Source organism: Elephantulus edwardii, unplaced genomic scaffold (genome assembly GCF_000299155.1).
Source record: "Elephantulus edwardii isolate Elephantulus edwardi_28Jun2011 unplaced genomic scaffold, EleEdw1.0 scaffold00064, whole genome shotgun sequence".
Lineage (NCBI taxonomy): Eukaryota > Metazoa > Chordata > Mammalia > Macroscelidea > Macroscelididae > Elephantulus > Elephantulus edwardii.
In genome coordinates this window covers 15,154,900-15,161,260 of record NW_006399814.1, presented here as the reverse complement: position 1 = coordinate 15,161,260, position 6,361 = coordinate 15,154,900, and positions in this window count along the sequence as shown.

Genomic DNA, 6,361 nt, shown 5'->3' with positions numbered 1-6,361 from the left:
CAATAATAACATGCTAAAATAGCATTGCAAGTTGAAAATAGTTAATGATTTTATTTACTATTGTTTTGTTGTGTACCATAGAGTTGGAATTGACCTTTAGGTGACCCTCTAGTGGGTTTTCAGAGGCAGTCATGGCACAGGAGGAAATTGCCTATCCTTCTTCTGCAGAGCCACTGGTGGCCTCAAACCTTGTGCTGTCAGGATTACAGAACAACTTCTTTGCCACTAGGCCACCAGAACTTCTTATATTTACTATTGCTGTTAAAAAAATGTGTTCTGTATATGGTACTTTCAACCTTGCTTGCTGAAACTGAGGAGGAGTTGAAGTACTTGTTGCAGAAGGTCATGGAATGCAGCCTTCAGTATGGATTGTCCCTCAATATCAAGAAAACAAAGATTTTTGCCACTTGACCAATAGGCAGTGTCATGATGGATGGAGAGGAGATTGAAATTGTCAACAGCTTCATCTTTCTTGGATTCACAATTAACACTCTTGCTACTATCAGTCAGAAAATAAGGAGACGCTTTGCACTGGGAAAATGTGCAGTAAGGGACCTTTCCAAATTATTGAGCTGTAATGATGTCAGGTTGAGGACTAAGGTACAACTGATTCAGGTTATAGTCCTTTCAATTACTAGCTATGTATCCTGGGCAATGACTAGGATAACAGAGAGAGAATTGATGCCTTTGGGCTGTGGTGTTGGAGGAGAGTGCTGAACTTCCCATGGATGGCCAAAAGAAGAAACAGATATGTCTTGGAGAGGGTGCAGCCACAGTGTTCTTTTGAGGCAAGAAAGACGAGCCTTCACCTCACATACTTTGAGCATGTTTCTAGGAGGAGCTATTCCTTGGAGAGGGACATGATGTTGGGAATGGTGGAGGGTCGATGAAGGAGAGGAAGACCCTCAACCAGGTGGATTGACACGGTGACTGTTGCAATGGACTCTTGTGTTTCAGGAAGTGTAAAGATGGTGCAGGACTGAACAGGATTCAGATCTTTTGTTCATTGGGTCACAACAAGTTGTGCTTGACTCAACAGCACCCAACAACAACAACATATGGTACTTACAGTTCACTAGCATGAAGTAGATTCCAACTCATAATGACCTTTCATTGGCTTTCTGAAGTGGTAAAAGAGGTTGCCTGTTATCACCTGGAGAGTGGTTGGTAGATTTAAACTGACAACCTTTCAGTTAGCAGACCAACCTGATAACCACTATGCTACCACCACCAGTACCATCATCCTCCCATCTGGTTAATTCTGGTCCAGCATCCACCCATCTGGTCAATTCTGATTCAGCAACCCTCCATTGGAATTTCAGGCTGCAATTTTTTTCTCATTTTAAAATTATTATTAATTTTTTAATTCATTTTAATGAATATTTACAGAGATTTTGGATTTCCATTCATTCATTGCTGTACTTTTCTCCCCACCTAGGCTGCAAATTTTAATGAGAGGAGTCTTTCCAGCTTCCCCCCTTAGAGCAGCTGGTGGATTTAAGCCTCTTATCTACAGTTAACAGCCTGACACATTTTGTTCTATGTTCCCAGGTCATCTCTCTATTATTGTTGCTGTGTACCATCAACTTGAGACTGACTCACAACTGACATTCTATTGGGTTTTCAGAGTCAGTAATTGGCACAGGAGTTGATTTTCTGTCTTTCTCCCTTGGAGCAGTTGGCAGATTCAAACCATGTGCCTTTGAGTTGACAATGTAATTCCTTCCCAGTAGGCCACTAGAGTTCCTATGCTGTTGGTTTTGGATACTGTCAAGTTGAGTACGACTCACAGTGACACTATGAACAGCCGACTTGAATCCTACCCTATTCTGTGCCCTACTCATCATCTCTGACACACTAGAGCCCATTGCTGCAGTCACAGTGGCAATCCATCTCGATGGGGTCTTCATCTCTTTACTGATCCTCTTCACTGATCCTAAACCTTTCCAAGCATGATGTCCCTTTTCAAGGAATAGCCTCACCTCCATACATGACCAAAATATGAAAGACGATTGCCATCTTTACCCTTAGCGAGCACACTAGCTGCGCTTTCCCAAGACATGTGTTGTTGTTGTTATGTGCAGTTGAGCCGCCTGTGACTTGCAGAGACCTTATGCATAATAGCTCTGAATGCTGTCCTATCCTGAGCCAGTCTCACTGTCTCCAACACTTCTAACCCCATTACAGTAGTAACTCAGTGTGTTAATCCATCTCATCCAGGGTCTTCTTCTCCTGCGCTGTCTCTCTACCCTTTCAAGCATGATATCCTTCTCCAAGGACTGGTCCCTTCTGGTAACATTCCCAAAGTATGTAAGATGGAGCTTCAAAATCCTTGCCTCCATTGCCATGGTGGTTAAAACAGCATGGTACTGGTACAATGACAGACACATAGATCAATGGAATAGAATTGAAACCCAGAAATAAGCCCATCTACCTATGGTCAACTGATTTTTGACAAGGAGATGAAATCAGTTAAGTGGGGAAACGACAGCCTTTTTAACAAATCGTGTTGGCAAAATTGAAAAATATCTGTAGAAAACTCAAGCAAGATCTACACCTCACTCCATATACAAAAAACAACTCAAGGTGGATCATGGACCCAGCATGAAAACCAAGGACTATAAACATCATTAAAGAAAAGCTTGGAAGAACTCTAGTAGTCCTAATCCACAACATAAACAGTCTTCCAAGTATCCTGAAAAATCTACAACTAGGAAAAGATAAAATAGATGAATGGGACCTTCTAAGAATCAAATCCCTATGCACATCCAAAAACTTGATAAAAACGAAAGCCACAGACTGGTAAAAAGTATTTGGTAATGACATGTCAGATAAGGGACTTATATCTAGAATTTATAACATACTTGAGAACCACAAGATAAAGGTAAATAATCCAATAGAAAAATGGGCACAGGATATGAACAAACACTTCAACAAAGAAGACATTCAGATGGTCAACAAGCATGTGAAGAAATGTTCAAAATCCCTAGCTCTAAGAGAGAGGCAAATCAAAACAACTATGAGATATCATCTCACCCCAGTCAAAACAGCAAAATTTAACAGAACAGCAAGCAACAAATGCTGGCGAGGTTGTGGAGAAACTGGAACCCTTGTTCACTGTTGGTGGTAGTGTAAAATGGTGCAACCACTATGGAAGACAGTATGGCACTTTCTCAAAAAGTTGCAAATAAGAGATACCATTTGACCCAACAATTCCACTACTGGGAAAATACCCTAAAGAGACCATAACTGCCATTCAAGCAGATATATATGCACACCTATGTTTATTGCGGCTTTGTTTACAATAGCAAGGAGTTGGAAACAACCTAAGTGTCCATCCACAAATGAATGGCTAGAGAAGCTGTGGTATATTCACACAATGGAGTACTATGCTGCATTGTAAAACAAGGTACTCATGCAATATTATTCAAAATGAGTGACCCTGGAGGACATTATGCTGAGTAAAATATCTTAGTCACAAAAAGACAAGTATTGCATTGTACCACTGTTGTAGAATGGGCCTGACATCAGGGTTGGGATAAGACTGAGAAAAACTGGATAAATTATGTATACTGCATTGAAACAGATGAGGGAGAGAACAGTTTAAAAGCGTTGTATGATAGGGTATTATGGTTATCAGAAGAGTCCAGAATTAAGGTTGCATAGTGGAGTGCACTCAGTGTGGGGGGATTGTATAACAATGAACGAATTTTTCTTTTACCTTTCAGAGAAGCAGACACCGGGGGTGGGGGGTAGGGAGAAAAGTGCAACAATGAATCTATGGAAATCCAAAATCTCTGTAAATGTTCATTAAAATTAATAAAATAAAAATTTAAAAACCATCCTTTCCTCCAAGAATCAACTTGGTTTCACCCTATCCAGGACAGACCTATTTGTAGTCCATGGAATGTTCAAGACTCTTCTCCAGCATCACAAGTCAGACATTGATCATCCTTTTGTCATACTTAGTCATTGTCCAGCTTGTTGATGCATAGCAAGTAATTGCAAAGATTATGGCCTGGTTAAAGAACACCTTAGTCCCTAGACTCACATTGTTCCTCTTCAGCACTCTGGAGAGGTCCATGACAGCAGATTTCGCCAGTGCAATTTGTCTTTTGATTTCTTGACTGCTGGTGCCATGAGTGTTGGTTGAGGAGCCAAGCAAGCCTAAATTGTTAGCAATCTCAATTTTCTCTCCATCTATCATGGTGCTGACAATTGACCCAGTGGTGAGAATCTTTGTCTTCTTGAGCTTCACTCCATGTTGATGACTGCAGTACTTGACCTTCCGCAGCAAACACTTCAAGTCCTCCTCAGATTCAAGGTTGTGTCATCTGCATAATGCAAGTTGTTGATGAATCTTCCTCCAATCATGATGCCACACTCCTCCTCATTAGCCCAGCCTCCTGTATGATCTATTCCACATATAGGTTGAAAGGATATTGAGACAGGACACTTCCCTGATGCACTCCTTTCCCAATTTTGAACTATACAGTGTTTTCTTGCTTTGTTCTGACAATTGCTTTCAGGTCCAAAACAAAGGTTTCGCATGAACACAATCAGGAGTTCTAGAATTCCCATTCTTCTCAAGGTTAGCCACAATTTGTTGTGATCCACATAGCCAGCTGCCTTGGCATAGTCGATTAAACATGGACAGACATTCTTCTAATACTCAGTTCTGCTCTCAGCCAACATCTATCTAACATTGGCTATGATGTTCTAAGTTCAATGATCTCATCTAAATCCAGCTTATATTTCTGGTAGTTCTCTCTCAATTAGGCTCAGTTGTCTCTGGATAATCTTTAGCAAGATTTTGCTTGTATGTGATATTGTGTGTTTGATAATTTCCACACTTTATTGGATCATCTTTTGTTGAGGATGGGAATAAATATGGATCTCTTCCAATCAGTTAGTCAGGTAGCTGTTCTCCAGATTTCCTGACACAGTCTGGTGAGCACATCCAGGGCAGCATCTGTTTGCTGAAACATATAAATTGGTATTCCATTGATTCCTGGAGCCTTGTCTTTTGCCTATTCCTTCAGAGCAGCTTGAATGTCCTCCTTCATCACCATTGCCTCTTGATCATTTGTTGGTCAATGAAATTCTTTGTCAGCCAGTTCTTTTTGGTATAGTGACTCTGTATTCTCCTTCCATCTTCTTTGATGTTTCCTGCATCATTTAATATTCTGTCCACAGCACCTTTAAGTATTGCCACTTAAGGCCAAGACATACAGTCTCTCTCTTAGAGACCTTCCATCAGGATCCTGAGGATATAAATCACATAGGCGCGCATTGCCTGTCTTTCTTCCTGAGATCGGCTGGTGGAGTCAAACCACAGAAGACAGCCTTTAGTTAGCAGAGCAACATGCTAAGGGGCGAGACATCAGAGCTCTCAAATGGTATTTAAGGATGTTTTGACTTCGCCACTACATCGTAAGCTCCTCGAAAACAAAGTTTTTACTTAACCAATCTCTTCATTCTGTCATGTTGTTTTGTACCATTGAGTTGCATCTGACCCATAGCTGACTCTCTGGCAGGTTTTCAGAGGCAGTTAGTAGAACGGAAAGAGTTTGCCCATTTCTTCGCAGAGCAGTTGATGGATTTGAACCATGCACCTTCAGAATTGCAGCATAGCTTCTTATCACTAGACCACCAGAGCTCCTTATTGTAGGCACTTAACTAATAATTAATGGTAATAAAAACTTAATAATAAACAGGTATTTTGTATTACTAAGGAACCCCAGTGGCACAATGGATTAAGCATTGGATTGCAGACTGATGGTTGGTGATTCAAATCCACCAGCCTCTCTCTACAAGAGAAAGCGGGGCAGTATGTTCCTGCAGAGATTAACAGCCTTGGAAATGCTTTACCGCAGTTTGACTGTGTCCTACAGGGTAGGTATGTGTTAGAATCGACTCCACAGCAGTGGAGTGGCTTATTAGTTGAACATATTTATATGAATGTGTTGCAAACTAAAGAGGTCTATTCCGTTGGGACCAAGAGCTCCAAGAAACAGCTCTATCCTATCAGGCTTTGGACGCAGGGAATAGAGCCAACAGTTCCCAAATGTATTGTGCTGCAGACAGAAGATCAGTTGATCAAAGCTTTACAACCTTGTAAATGATGAGCGTCCCTGTCAGCTAGGAGAACCCACTCAAAGGCAGGATGGAAGCAGGATTGGCTGGTTATTTGTTTTGTAGAAACTCAACCACTTTAAACTACGATGGCATTTAAGAGCCACACTATTTGGGGGAAATAGAAATTAACAAGCAGTACTCGAATTTTTAATCATTATTAGTAGTGATGTAACTTACAGAAATGACTATATATGTTGGAAAATTTGCATGTGTGGAATATATA